This window comes from Giraffa tippelskirchi, chromosome 8 (genome assembly GCF_054371585.1).
Source record: "Giraffa tippelskirchi isolate mGirTip1 chromosome 8, T2T-mGirTip1v1.2.pri, whole genome shotgun sequence".
NCBI lineage: Eukaryota > Metazoa > Chordata > Mammalia > Artiodactyla > Giraffidae > Giraffa > Giraffa tippelskirchi.
In genome coordinates, this window is record NC_137282.1 from 119,993,322 (window position 1) to 120,009,222 (window position 15,901).

The 15,901-nt window shown below is 46.3% G+C and overlaps 1 long non-coding RNA gene across 1 annotated transcript in view; it reads right to left on the reverse strand.

The window, feature by feature from the left end:
- Nucleotides 1-15,901, reverse strand: part of LOC145517406 (uncharacterized) — a 59,291-nt gene continuing 43,390 nt past the window's right edge. Inside the window, exon 2 of the long non-coding RNA XR_014062020.1 lies at nt 1-925. This is a non-coding gene — a long non-coding RNA (uncharacterized LOC145517406). The remainder of the gene's footprint in view (nt 926-15,901) is intronic.

Sequence of the window (15,901 nt, forward strand, 5' to 3'; positions counted from 1 at the left end):
TAGGCTGCAAAAGATTTAATGACTTTCAAGGTCCCATCTTTAACAGTAAAAGTACTAATTGTTGTTATTGTTCAGTCCCTAAGCCCTGTCTGACTCTTTGAGACCCCGTGGACTGTAGCACACCGGATTCCTCTGTCCTCCACCATCTCCTGAAATTTGCTCAAGTCCATGTCCATTGAATCAGTAACGCTATCTAACCATCTCATCCTCTGCCACTCCCTTCTCCTTATGCTTTCAATCTTTCCCAGCATCAGCATCTTTTCCAATGGGTTGGCTATTCACATCAGGTAGCTAGAATACTGGAGCTTCAGCTTCACCATCAGTCCTTCCAATGAATATTCAGGGTTGATTTCCTTTAGGATTGACTGGTTCGATCTCCTTGAAGTCCAAGGAACTCTCAAGAGTCTTCTCCAGCACCACAGTTTGAAAGCATCAATTCTTCAGTGCTCACTCAGCCTTCTTTATGGACCAACTCTCACATCCGTACATGACTAATGGAAAAATCATAGCTTTGACTCTACGGATCTTTATTGCACAGTGATGTTTCTGCTTTTTAATATGCTGTCTAGGTTTGAAATAGCTTTCCTTCCAAGAAGCAAGCATCTTTTAACTTCATGGCTGCAGTCACTGTCCACAGTGATTTTGGAGCCCAGGAAAATAAAATCTGTCACTGCTTCTACTTTTTCCTCTTCTATTTGCCATGAAGTGATGGGACCAGATGCCATGATCTTAGTTTTTTGAATGTTGAGTTTTAAGCCAGCTTTCTCACTCTCCTCTTTCATCCTTATCAAGAGGCTCTTTAGTTCCTCTTCACTTTCTGCCGCTAGAGTGGTATTGTCTGGATATCTGAGGTTGTTGATATTTCTCCCAGAAATCTTGATTCCAGCTTGTGATCCACCCAGCCTGGCATTTCACATGATGTACTCTGCAAAGAAGTTAAATAAGCAAGGTGACAATATATAGACTTGTCATACTCTTTCAGTTTGGAACCAATATGTTGTTCCATGCACAGTTCTAACCATTGCTTCTTGACCTGCATACAGGTTTCTCAGTAGACAGGTAAGGTGGTCTGATATTCAGATTCCATCACCTCTACTAGCTTTGTTCATAGTAATGCTTCCTAAGGCCCACTTGACTTCACATTCCCAGATGTCTGGCTCTAGGTGAGTGACTACATCGTGGTTATCCCAGTCATTAAGATCTTTTCTGTATAGTTATTCTGTGTATTCTTGCCACCTCTAGTTAAGATTTATTGAGCATTTACTATATGCCAGAAATGTGTTAAATCCTTTACATCATCCCACTAATCATCACAACAACCTTATATTGTTTTAGAGGTGTTACTATACCTATTTTAAAGTTTTGAACTGGAAAATAGAAACTTTTCTATAAATAGGCAAGGTAAACTATTTTTACCCTACAAAATATTATTCTAATAAAGGCTACATACACAGATGAAGTAAAGAGGAAGAAGGAGGCAGGTAAGCTGATCATTCAACAGCCACAAATTATCCTTTTCCCTGGTAACTTATGAATAACATTTTGCAGATGAATTATCCATGTGGTTGAATCAAATCTCCCCTACATATTGTACATTCAGATAACTTTAGACTTCATCTTAAACAAATAGCCACCGACATCAGCCCAGTAATCAATAATGGCTGCAAAATGGTCAAGGTGATTATTTGATTTAGAGCTGAAAATTTGCATATTTTTAGAGCTGACATTATCAGAACTTAAGTAAAATGAGTTGTTTATTCTTGACTGAGTAAGACTTCTGGGTTTGTTTTCTAGATACAGAGATGGAATTTGCACCAAAATTCTAAATACAGAGAAATAGTCCTGAGCATATGGCCAAGTTTTCATGTCAAGATGCTTAAACACTTGTCTGCCCACATGAAACTGCTGTCATCGTCCATGAAGCCTTGGCTCCTTAGTTTATTTATATTGACTCACATTACAGCTATTTGATATTTAAAGTAAAATGGAAAATTTGCTGCATTCTACTCAAAACCATGCAAATTACAGATCTTGCTTTTGTTTCTGGGTGTCTCATTTGTTCAGGCTTCTTAGAATAGTAGCTCCAAGCTTGGAAATTACTTAGGTTTCTGGCTGTTCTTTTTTTTCCCTTATAATTTAAAAATCAAATTATCTGACTCCATTCTATTTCTGTAAGAGTAGGCAAAAAGCCTGTTCCCTATTAATGATGAGTTGACCATATTCTGACAGTATTTTAAAAAGAGTTGGATGACATACTGGCAGGAAAAAGTCAATTGGGAAAAAAAAATGTACTCGTATTCTGAAAATGAGTCAGTGTCTGGGAACCAATTGCATTCAACACACAAGACTGGCTCTGAAGGAGCAAATTGAAAATGCATCAAGAGAAGCTGTGTATTAAATATATCTAGAGTTGTCAGGCAGGAAATTCTTTATAAAGAATTCTGTTGAATTGCAATGACATCAGTTTCTGGAGCATCTCTAGACTAAATTGATAAAGATTTTTAAAAAACTAAAATATATCACTAAATGCATTCAGAACTTTCCCTAGAATGATCAGAGTCTGGATGCCTAAAATGTGTTCTGGTAAGTCACTGAATGTCTATCCTAAAACAAAGTACATTAAAAACACACACATAAGCACACTTTTTGGAGAAGCAAAATTATAACGGTGCATGCCAACATGCTGAACAAGCAGCGAGTGCATCACAGGAACTGTATATTAAACAACTATCTTGAAGAAATATATCCAAACCATCAAGATTTTTCCTCCTTTTCAATCTAATAATAAAAGTCACATTATCCCTTCCCTCCCCAAAATAAAAGAGGAGGAAAGAATAGACAAGGTTAACATACAAAATGATATTGAAATGCTGTGAGATGGCCTCTTTGCTCAGGTGGTTTAGGAAAGAAGCCAAATCAGGTCTTCATGGGAGATTTAAGTTGCCTCCCCTTCACCAGGTCACAGGCAGAAACAGGACTATTGAGATTCTACTTGCTGTAATGCACATGACATTTTGAACATTTGTAGTGCTGTGAAGTTTACAAATCTCTTTCATAGACATTAATCATATTATCCTTATAACAATCCTATCAAGCAAGCAGGACATGTATCACTATTACTGCTTCCCTTTCACAGAAGAGACCAGAATCCAAGTCTCTAGACAGCTCAGTTTTCTCTCCTCCAACCATTCCTCAAGCTCAGCTCTTAAACTGTACATCCTTAAAAGAGTTCAAGTGCTTTCACTAGCTTAGCTTGCCCCTCACCACACTGATATCAGAGGGACTGCATCTGTTCATTGATTTATTCAATGTCAAGAGAATGAGGCTATTTCTGTCATTACACTCTGTGAAATAATGAGTTGATTATTTAAGATGATGAGCACTCCAGAACTGATGCGAAAAAAAATCTATGATAAATCAGAAGACTAAAATAAACATGCATCTTTCACCTGATGACAACAAGTTAGGAGGCCAGAAAACTAGCAAATGAAGCACCCCCAGCTCGGGCAGTGTCAGAAACCGCACTAAAATGTCTCCAGGCACTGCCCCACCCAGCACTGCAGGAAATATCAAAATGCTCCCATAGCAACTGTAACTAAGCCCATCATCAGAACATTGAAAACTGAAATGAAGAAAAAAGCATCATGAACTGGGAACAAACAACGTTATTTCCTGGTAGCATAAAGCCCCCTGTTCACTTCCAGAAAGAATAAATATTTAACCATCTGAGGCAGACTGTAACCAGTTATTTCAGCTGGCCAAAACCATCCTTCTAGTTTATATTCTTTTTTTGGCTACAGTTCTCAGTTTATGGGATCTTAGTTCCCCAACCAGGCAATGAACCTGGACCACAGCAGTGAAAGCGCCAATTCTAACCAGTAGGCCACCAGGGAACTCCTTGACCTATATTCTTTAAAGAAAAGAAATCAACCAAAGGGTTGAAAACACAAGGAAGTCAGATATACATGTTCTAAGCATGTGGCAGCATGCTCTAGCCTGATGGATTGGTCATGAGTCCATAGGGGAGCCCATTGACTTATTAACTAGTAACCCTACCATGGCCAGGTAGGTATTGTCGAAGACACGGAAGTGGATCAGAAATAGGTCCTGTCTTTGGAGTTTTCCCTGGTGGCTCAGATGGTAAAGAATCTGCCTGCAATGCTGGAGACTCTGGTTCAATCCCTGGGTTGGGAAGATCCCCTGGAGAAGGAAATGACTACCCCACTCCAGTAGTCTTGCAGGGAAAATCCCATGGACAGAGGAGCCTGGTAGGTTACAGTCCATGTAACAAAGAGTCGGACCCAACTGGGCGACTTCACTTTCTTCTTTGGAGTGTTCAGTGCTGTAGGGACAAATAAAAGATAAATTACTATAAAATAAGCTAGAATGTTATGGTTGTCAAAAGAGAAATAAGATTATTGCCATTCGATTTTAGATGACTGGAGGGTGTTACGGGATGAATCGTGTCCCGCTCCCCCCAAAATATGTTAAAATCCTAACCCCTGGTACCTCAGAATATGACCTTATCTAGAAATAAGGTCTTTGCAAATACAATCAAGTTAAAGCGAGGTCACTGATATGGGCCTTAATCTGCTGTGACGGAAGGAGAAGAAAAGAGAAGCCGTGAGTGACGGAGACACAGAAGGATGGAGGCGGCATGCGCAGAGGGGTGAAGCCGCCAGCCGGGGAGCGCCGGGAGCAGCAGAGGAGCAGACGAGGAGGCACCGTCCAGACAGACAGGGAAGAGACAGATCGCTTACATAGCGATTTCAGGCTTCCAGCCTCCAGACCTGTGGGAGTAAACTTCTGTTGTTCTAAGCCACCCAGGTCTTGGTAAGTTGTAACTGCAGCCCTAGGAACCTAACACAGAGGGAGAGAGCACTTCGAGGGAACAAATTCTTCTAAGAAGTTCTTCTAAATGGAACCTTGAAAAACCTTGTTGTTGTTCAGTTGCTCAGTTGTGTCCAACTCTTTGCAACCCCATGGACTGTAGCACTCCAGGCTTCCCTGTCCTTCACCATCTCCCAGAGCTTGCTCAAACTCATGTCCACCGAGTTGGTGATGTCATCCACCCATCTCATCCTCTGCCGTCCCCTTCTCCTCCTGCCTTCAATCTTTCCCAGCATCAGGGTCTTTTCTAGTGAGTCAGTTCGTCGCATCAGGTGGCCAAAGTATTGGAGCTGGCAACATCTACATGGCAGGAAATGGGATTTCCTATTTCTATGGTCATAGCGTCTACCACTATGAGGTCACACCATGTGGCCAATATTGCACCAGGAATCATTTGTGATTCACTGGTGCCGACTCCGGCTCGTAAACCGAGGGCATCTAGACCTCGCCTCCCTAACTGACCTCCCACCCCACCCACAGTGGTTGACCCGTGTGGCAGCTTCAGTTTGGTAAATGGAAGAGGAAAGGGGAGGGGCTGTGGGGTTGAGGAGGGCTGGGGGGGGGAGAATATGGGGCAGATGGCGCAGTATGGGTTTCCAGCCAGCCCTGCCATGATACCCTGTAGAAGACAGCATGGAAGCAGGGTCCAGAAGCTCTCAGAGCTGTTTTGTTCTGATGTGAAACCAAGTGCAGGAGGCTCTGCGCTCAGCAATCAGCGCTCAGCGCTGAGACGGCTTCGAGCCAGTGGAGCCCGTCCCCTTCCCCGCAGTGCGAGGCCACACGAGGCATCCAAGGATCAGGCTCTCGGGAAGCTGACCCTCGTGGGCCATGTTCTCATGGTGGACGGTGACCCTGGAGACACTCTGGCCTTGATGAAGCTGCAGCCAGTGGCCTCGCGAGCAGACGGTGGGCATGTGGGTGACGGGGCAGGAGCAGGAAGTGAGGTGGAGCCCTTCAGCAGTGTCGGCGCAGGCCGGGCGGGAAGAGAGCGCCTTCAGGAACTTCTAGAAATAGCTGAAAATACTTTGAAGGGAGTTCATTGCCCGCAACCAAGTATGATGGGATTCGTGCCATAAAAATTTGAATAGGAAGGGAATGTGAGACCTTGTTTGGTGATAGCAGGTGAAGGAGGCCCAGAACATGTTGGTCAGGACTGATTTTTCCCACTTAATTCAACTGAAACCCATCCCTGTCCCCCTTTTCAGGCCGGAAAACTGAAGCTCTGGAGGTTACATAACCTTCCCATCCTGTGACCCAGTCACCAAGTGACTGAACCGGAAATAAAACCGCATTTGTCTTCCTGTGCCCTTTCTGTTGTTCCACGTTTGCTGATCCAGGCAGGGGGAGCGCATGACACTTGCAAGGAGTTTGGAAAAGACTGCGGGACGTCAGGACACCAGCCAGAGCTCTGGTAAGAAACGCAATGCGGCCCAAGCTGTCCAAGAGAAGAGACAAGTAAAGGCACGTGGGCACAGCAGGATCAGGAGAACCATAGGGGATGGCCGGACACGCAGAGGCCAGCAGCAGACAGAAACCATGGCTGTCCCGGGGGTCCTCGTGGGACCCAGAGCCACAGCGGATGGGCCGCCAGCCTCATCGGTGACCTGGAGGGACACAGCCCCGGGCTGCGGCCGCGCAGCAGGGGAAGAGTAGGCAAGGGTAATCCGACTTCCTCTCACTGCCCATCTGCCCCTGCCCCCTACCTGCTGTGCCCTCTGGGACCCGCTGTGCCACTGGGACCCGCTGTGCCCGCTGGAAACCTGCTGTCAGGGAGCCTGGAGAGGCGGGAGGCAGGAATCAGAGCTTCCCCGAGACCACGGAGAAGGCAGACACGTCCATGGAGAGAAGGACGCTGAGGCGCACGCTGGGCTGGCCGCCCGTCCTGTCTGGTGTCACCGTGGGGCACGGGGCACGGCCCCCAGCCTCCTTCACCCTCTGTTTTCTGCCTCAGTTCAGCCAGGGGGAGGCCCTGACGGAGACTCTGGGGCAGGAGAGGAGAAGCAGGGCATTTGCCCTCTCTCTGGCGGCCTCGGGCACTGTCTGCAGCAGCGGCTGCCTCTCCCGTGGGCCCTGCACTTGCTACAAGAACCACCGCGGCCGCAGTTTCTTCCTGGCAAGCCTGATCCTTACCCCTTAAGCTCTAGGGAGGGGCAGCAAGGTCTCGCTCCGAATGACCTCAGAGATGCCTCTCTGTCCCACTCCAGGCCTCTCTACTCTGAAATCTCCTGGGTAACAACAGATCCCTGATACGAAATTCTCTCTGTTTAAAATATCAAAAATATTTGCTGAACCCTGAATGACATAGAAAACTGACATCAGAAACCTCACCTTCCCAGGAAAGTAGGAAGAAAATGAATGTAAGCGCGACTCGCAAACCGTGAAAGGCCGGAGCAGATTGCTATGGTGAGCCTGTATCTTGCTCTCAGCTGGGGCCCTGCTTCCCCAAGCACCAGGCTTTCCATCTGCTTTCCGGCCCAGCACGCCCTTCTGACCCCTGGGGTCGCAAACAGCCACGTAAGGACTATCCTACCAGAATTCTTGGTGTTCTCGCTGAGTTGTCCTCCCGCTACACTTGTGTTATTAATACCATCCCCGAATAGAGCAAATTGTCTTCTTTCTCTGTTCCTGCTTGTTCACCGGAGAAACACTATTGGTCAAAAATCTCTTCTCTTAGATGTTTTTCTGCTCTGCTCTCTGTATCCAACGGTCCTGCACCCACATCTTTCTCCAGAGTCCCTTAATCTGCTGAGATTCCTGTCTGTTGATGCAAAGGAAATCTACTCAGAATGGAAGCCCCTAAATTGATGACAATTGCTGTAATTTCACACGCGGAATTATAAAAACGTGGAATGGGTTGATAAAAATGAAGTAAATGCTAATACGGAAAACCTGACAAAGAAAACTCGATGTGATTAACGTGATAGTCCACAAAACAGTTCCGTGCCTTTTTCACTTTAGAACACCAAACTTCCACCATGCACTTGAAATCTAATTCAATTTACAAAGTTTCCATTTGCCCACAACGCTTCGGGACCACCTACCTTTGCAAACTGAGTTCCAGCTCTAGTCAAGGGTCCGAGCATGCGTTAGGACATTTCAGACACAGGTTCAGTGTTTCTCTAACACACACGTTTGTTCTAAGCTGGGATGCGTTTAGTTGTTGAATGCGGAGGTGTGATTTGTAGGAAATCACATTCTTGCCGTGATTCTTCCCACACTCCATCCGTGCCCTCTGCCACTGTCTTTGGAATTTCTCCAAAGGTTAGATGTGTGTGTGTGGTCATTACTGAGAACTAAGACCATGGCATCTGGTCCCATCATTTCATGGCAAATAGATGGGGAAACAGTGGAAACAGTGTCAGACTTTAGTTTTGGGGGCTCCAAAATCACTGCAGATGGTGATTGCAGCCATGAAATTAAAAGACACTTACTCCTTGGAAGGAAAGTTATGACCAACCTAGACAGCATATTAAAAAGCAGAGACATTACTTTGTCAACAAAGGTCCGTCTAGTCAAGGCTATGGTTTTTCCAGTGATCATGTATGGATGTGAGAGTTGGACGGTGAAGAAAGCTGAGTGCCAAAGAATTGATGCTTTTGAACTGTGGTGTTGGAGAAGACTCTTGAGAGTCCCTTGGACTGCAAGGAGATCCAAGTAGTCCATCCTAAAAGAGATCAGTCCTGGTTGCTCATTGGAAGGACTGATGTTGAAGCTGAAACTCCAATACTTTGGCCGCCTCATGTGAAGAGCTGACTCATTTGAAAAGACCCTGATGCTGGGAAGGATTGGGGGCAGGAGGAGAAGGGGACGACAGAGGATGAGATGGCTGGATGGCATCACCGTCTCAATGGACATGGGTTTGGGTAAACTCCGGGAGTTGGTGATGGACAGGGAGGCCTGGTGTGCTGTGGTTCATGGGGTCACAAAGAGTCGGCCACGACTGAGCGACTGAACTGAACTGAACTGAACTCGTAGGAGCAGAACTTTTTACAAGAGTGAGGAAGAAAGATTGGGCAGAGAGGAAAGGGGGCTCAGGTAGATGTAACTGAGGCTTCCGCCAATCCCATGGGAGACTCTGGAGCTCAGTGGCCCTTCAGAGATGTTCTGGATTAAGACAAGGTGTCAGGTCTTCAGCTTCTCACATCTGACCCTGTCAGTGTGGATGGGCTGCCCAAGGCGGGCACCCAAGGGCAAGGCCATGTCCTTCACCTGAGGGCCATGCCTGGAAGGCAGTGGGCTGGGGGTCAGGGGTGAGGGTGGAGGTGGGGGCCACCATCAGCAAGTGCTGTTCCCAGCTGCCCAGTAAACCATTGCCTTTGTTCTGAGTGGGGATCAGGAGGGACACAGAGCACAGACAGGGAGAGGTGTGTCTTTTCTTCTTGACACCGGGTTTGGGCTGGCGATTGGCCTTGCCCAGGGAACGAGGCAGAAGTGAGCTGCAACACCAAGCGTCGGCCTTAGGAGAGTCGCGTGGTTCCAGTCTCCTCCTCGTCCCGTCCAGGTGGCCCTGCTGCTCTCAGTCACGTGTGCCTCACCTTCTGCCGCAGCTCCCGCAGCCAGCCGGCCAAGCCTGGTGCAGACCCACCGACCCCCAGGGAGGCCCATCGCAGCCGTTGGATAAGTGCTAGCTGTGTACAAGGTGGTTTTTATGCGTTGATAGCAAGTGGCCAGGACAGACTCTGGCTCAGCCGACCTGGTCCAGCATCCAGTACTTGTGGCGGTTAAATCTGTGTGTCGCTGTGACCGGCTGTGGGTGCCCAGAGTCAGCGTGATTTCTGGGTGTGTCTGTTAGGGTGTTTCCTGCTGAGACTTGCGCCGGAGTCAGTGGACTAACTTGCTCCCCTACCTGCCGCCCCCCGTGTGAGTGGACAGCATCCACTGTCCTGGCTCTGGATAGGGGAAGGCAGAGGAAGGAGGAATTTCTTTTGTTTCCACCTCACTACCTGAGCTCACTACACCTCACGACATCGCGCCCTATCTTCTCCTGCCCTTGGACTGGGGCTTGCACCCTTAGATCCCCTGGCTCACAGACCTTTGGACTTAGACTGAGTCACAGCACTGACTCCAGAGAGCAGATACCACCTTCTTAGGGGGCTTCTCAGCCTCCACAAATCCTCATAAGAAATCTCCCCAGGGCAACTCAGAAGCACCTGATCACTGTGAGTTACAGTCCATATCCGCTTGCTTTTGTTTCTAGTCGCACGGATCCTGCCCCTGGAAGGCCCTGAGGGTGAAAGGGGCACAGAGGGCTCAGTCCCCGCTGCCCTCCACCCCCGTGGCCCAGCCCTCTGCCCTCCACGTGCGGGTTCTGGCTGTGGACTCGCAGCTGGAGTCGGGCACGGCAGCACCCGTGGTCGACTGGAGTGTCTGCTCACAGGTTCCTGATCCTTGAGCCAAAGACAGTGTCAGACGGAAGAAGTGAGGAGGAACAGGGGCCAGGGACCCTGTGTCTTGCCCTGTGGCTTCCAGGCTCTGGGACTTGCCTTCCTTTGCATTGCATTGTGCCCTGAGGCATCAGGAGCGGCCCGTGGGGCCTCACTGTGCAATCACTTCAAACGCTGCGGCGGCCAGGGAGACTGTGTTCCCTGAAAATTCTACTGCCAGGTTTTGGCAGCGTGCTTTGCTTTTTTTCTCTTCCTTTTAAAGCTGACAAGGAGAGACAAAGTGCAGAAATAATGTTGACCAAATAAAGAGACTATGGGGTTTTTTTTTAACCTCATTTGCGTCAGAAAATCCATTCCCAAATGAGCCATAACCAGATGAGACTCCACGTCCCCTGAGTCTTACAAGAGAAAGTTCTAATTGCAAATTTCATATTTTTATGTGCAGGGGATTCAAAGGCGGTTGAGACTTTGAAATTGTTCATGTCTCCAGTTCTGAAATCCTAGCCATGGCACGTTATTCCTAATTATTAGTTTATTTCATTTTAAACAGGAGAGACACTGAGAGCCATCCCCCTTCACTCCCCAAATTCCTAAAACAGCCACTCGTTGTTCGTAATGGCGCTGGAAAAAAAAAAGAAAGAAAACAGTGCATTCCTGAGACATTACAGAAGACCGCCAGAAGACAGCGGGGGGCAGTGCCCTGGGGAAAGTCCTGGGAGGGCTTCTCGGACGTCTACACCGAGCCACCACCGCAGACGAGGAGAGGATGGCCCCTGGGCCACGCGGCGGACACGCAAACATGAGCAGTCCTCAGATCGGTGCCAGCCCGCTCTGCGCTGGCCACTCGCCTCGCGTTCAGCGTGCGCTTGTCCTTTATTCTCACAGTGACCTCGCTATTACTCCCATTGTATGGATGAGAAGATGGAGAAACTGAGACACAAAGAGGTGAAGCAACATCCCAAGACCCCCCCGCTAGAAAAGGATGGAGCCGGGATTCAGACTCGCGCTCCAGGCTTGTGGTTTCAACCGCGAGTCGCCACGAGTGGTCTGTCACGAGTTTAAAAAATGCACACAGAGGGCAGGAGACAAGACGTGGAGTAGAAGGACTTGAGCTCATCTCCTCTTGTGAGCATACCAAAATCACAGCTAATGGCTGAACAGTTGCTGATAAAAAAGCTGGAACCTACCTAAAAAGATATCCCACATCCAAAGGCAAACAAGAGACCACAAGATGCTCCTGACACAGTAAACAATGAATGCTTCATTCAGGTCCATGAGAGCCACACACGTGCCTTTCACAGGTTTTTATCTACATTTTCCAAGGTCCTACTTCCCTTTCAAGTAAAACTGATGCTCCAAGAAGCTACACCAAGTGTCTGAGGTGACTGTACAGTTTGAGAAGTACTGACCCAGGGTAGCTAACTTGCCCCCACAAAATAGAAATACCTTCATTTTAGCAGTCATAATTAATGTGTTCAATTCACCAGATATATAAGAAAGATTCCTTTCTTCCCCAGAGTCAAGGCAACTAATTCCAAAGGGCTGTGGGTACAATGGAATCAAATAAAATAGATTAACAGTAACTTAGCAGAAGAAAGGAGGCTAACACGTGAGTTAGATGCTCACCATGGCTAAATTCAGCATAAACAGAGACTCAACATAAGGCAGAGCACCTTATAAGCAGGATATTTTTAGTTTGGACTGAGATTCAGGCCATGTAAGAAAGAGAGAGAGAGGAAGAAAGTGTGTGTGTGTGTAAGAGGGAGAGAGAAATTTTGGAGAAGGAGCACAAAGTCTGCTTTTGCTCAAAAAGACCATGCTATTTAGTAGGGGGAAAAGGTACAAGATTTAGAGCATATTCAACCATGAGTGAGAACACTGTATATAATACTTAATAAGAGTACAACTTATTTTATCAGTCCTAAGACATCATCACTTATAAGATTCATTCAGGGGACTTCCCTGGTGGTCCAGTGGCTGAGACTCCAAACTCCCAATTCAGGGGGCTTGGGTTTGATTCCTGGTTGGGAACTAGATCCCATATGCCACCACTAAGAGTTCACCCCCTACGACTGAGATTCCACGTGCAGCAGCTGAAGGTCCCACAAGCTGCAGCGAAGACAGAAGACCTCAGGTGCCACAGCTAAGACCCGGCACAACCAAACAAGGAAATAAAACTTCTTTTTAAAAGACTCATTCGAATTTCAAACATCAAAAGCATTTCTTTAAATTTCATTTTGGAATTGATGAAATACAATCATTTATCAAAATCCCCTTTGCAAAGTGAAGACAATACACAGTACAGTCTTGCAGGGTGGTGGTGGGGAATAAATGAGGTAACATATGCCTAATACATGGTAGACCCTCAGGGAACATAAGAAGTATTATTATTTCTACCTCTTTTTGCCAAAAGCAAGTTGATTTTCTTCTTCTTCAAATAATATTTTAATTTTTACTACAAAAGCTTAAGTTGCAAAAGGGGGCATTCACCTCATTGAACAAATAAAAACATCATGCTGATGGATAAAACAAGGCACTATTTATCTTCCTCTCCAGATTTTTCAATCTTTACAGAACAAATATGTGTGTATAAGTATCTACACACACAGACAGTAATAAATTGCTTTTTAAAATGTATTCATTGGAGCACTCTTACGGTATTTCACACTGTACTGCATAAAAGAAAATATCACATTCAAGAAGACACAGTGCATTAATGCTCTTTTTAAAAATGTTAGGTACTATGAGTGAAATTAATATAAATTACAGCATTCTTAAAGAGCTTTAGAGACTAGCAGTGTCTCTCTTGTATTTGTGTCTTGAAGATTTTTCTAATCATCCTAATTAGATAGTCTTTCCCAGCTTTGCTAGTTCATGGATTTCTGCATTATGCTTATCATTTTTATGGGACACTGCATATGGTGGTTTACCTATATTTATACCTCATCACCTCTTCTAGCACATTGAACAACAGTCATGATAGGCTGGAAAGGGCAGTGGAAAAATTAGATTGAAAATAAATGGAGATTAATTCTAACAACCAGCCTTGGACTCCAGGCCATACAGGGTTAGAAGGGCTAGAAGGGCTAGAAGGGCTGAATTTTTCCGAGGCACTTCGACTTCCATGGACCCTCAGGAACTAAAGTAGCAGGGAAAACAGTGAGCTTAATGCTGTTAGATCTTCTGAGAGAGAGTATATGGGGTGACTGGGATGTCTGTGGAACACAGCCACAGGTTGGAGAATGGGTAGCAAAGGAAGAAGAACATTTTCAGGCTGAAATAGCAAGGAATCTCATACTGGGTCTCAAAGTGTGGTTCCTGAGTTGCATCACCTAGAAATTTGTTAAAAATGCACATTCTGGGGGCTTTCCTGGAGGTCCAGTGGTTAAAAATCCCCCAGCCAATGCAGGGGACAAGGGTTCAATCCCTGGTCCGGGAAGATCCCACTTGCTGGAGCAACTAAGCCCTCAAGTCACAGCTGCTGAAGCCTGTGCACCCGGAGCCCATGATCAGCAGCAAGAAAAGTCACCTTAGGGAGAAGCCGGGGCACCACAAGAGAAGAGGAGCCCCTACTCTCCCTGAGCACAGCAACCAAGACCCAGTGCAGCCAAAAATAAATAAATACATCTTTAAAAAAGAAAAAGAGAGATGGAGGAAAGCACCTTCTCTAGCTGAAGAGTCCATGCTGATTTCCCTTAAAAAACAAATAAAACACACATTCTAGGCTCCACCCCAGATGGATAGACTCCGAAACTGAGGGCAAGGCTCAGAAATCAGTGTTTAGACAAGCCCTTGGAAAGATGCTGAGGTCTGCCAAAGTGTGATGGCCGCTGGTCCCAAGGTGGCCGTGGGGAGGACTGAAGGGCAAATCGGCACCACCAGCTGACCATCACACCATCTCGTGAGTCACCTGGGAAGCTTAAAACCCAATGAAAGCCAAGAACTGCAGGGAGCATCACGGAGAAAATCTGCAGGGAGAGAGGAGATGGTCACGTGGAAGGAGCTTCCAAAGGCAGCCTGAGCATGGGCCCTCTGCCTGTCTGTCCTCAGCCGTCCACGATGGAAACTCGGGGCCAGTGGACCACTGACAATGGTGTCAATGCTTTATAAAACGGCCATACTTATACATAATAACTACATGTAATTTGTAACTATCAACCCAGCTGCAATTATAAAACCAGCAGGTCAAGCTCCCAGTCCCCCAGTGCAGAAGGGTGGGACATTAGTTTTTCAGATGAAACAGATAGAGCCACACAGACTAAAGACTGTTCAGCTTAGCCTCAGTCCAATAGCACGTCAACAAGCCTGAGTACCTGAGAAGCACTCAAGTTCATGGAGTGATTTATACTCAGAGATACAAATTCCTCCTAAACCACCACTGGGATCACCCCCGAACAGAACTAAATACGCCTCAGGTTGCTTCGGCCCTAATTACACAAGCTCCTTCATTGCTGTTTATGTCATTTGCATGTTGCTTCCTTAGGAAATTGAGGAGGGGTCCTGGAACGCAGACCATGGAGATGGATGGGGTGGGGGCTGGCGCCTGCGGGGTGTTTCATAGTTGGACTTTCTGCACTCCTTGTGCACCACACTTTGCTCTCAGCTCTCTTTGCTTCTGAGACCCTGTACTGTACACACTGGGAACTTCACCCTCTTTATCTTGTCTGAAACTCCCAATGTCTCCCTGCATTTACTGACCTATTTCAAATAACTATTAGCCAAATACATTTCTTTCCTTCAATAAAATAGATCTTCTTTCCGATCAATACAACCCCCAGTGGGGACTTCCCTGGGGGTCCAGTGGCTAAGAACTCCCAATGCAGGGGGCCAGGTTCCATCCCTGGTCAGGGAACTAGATCCCATGTGCAGCAACTAAGATCTGGAGCAGCCAGATGAATAAATATTAAAAAAAAAAATACAACCCCAGTGGACATGTCAGGAAGGTAGGATGGGGCATCCACAGTGAGGAGTGTGGGGTCTGAGAACATCCAGAGCCTCACTGGGAATGTGCTTAAGGTGAGAGTTTGGAAATGTAGACAGACTTGGGTTCCAGAAGGAGATGAGCCAGGAATTAGCCGTGTGACCCTGGAAATAGCGATAGTGTTGCAGCTTACAAGATAATGCATATAAATGTGCAGAGTTCCCAGTAGAGGGGAACCTCAATAAATGGTAACTTGAGTTTGCCCTTCTTATGAATAAACGACACCATCCCGTAGGCCAATTAAAAGAAAATGGACAATACAGAATCAAGTGATAATTGAGTATTTACTGCTTTTGATGAGCATAAAAATATTTCTGAGGAAGGAGATACTATTAAGTCCTCAAATAAGATTCAGTGAAAAATACAGTTGTCGAAGAAGACATACTCATAGAAGATATGTCTTCTTCCTCAATGGGGAAGACAGGGAATTTTTTAAAACTTAATTTTTTGGAGGACTTTTGGGTTTACAGCAAAACTGAAAGGTACAGAAATTTCCCATATATGCCTTGCCCCCACACATGCACAGCCTCTCCCATTATTAACATCACCCAGCAGAAGGATATACATATATATTTTTTTTATGGAGGATGAACCTACGTTGATAACATCATAATTACCCAAAGTTTGTAGTTTACTATTAACTGTT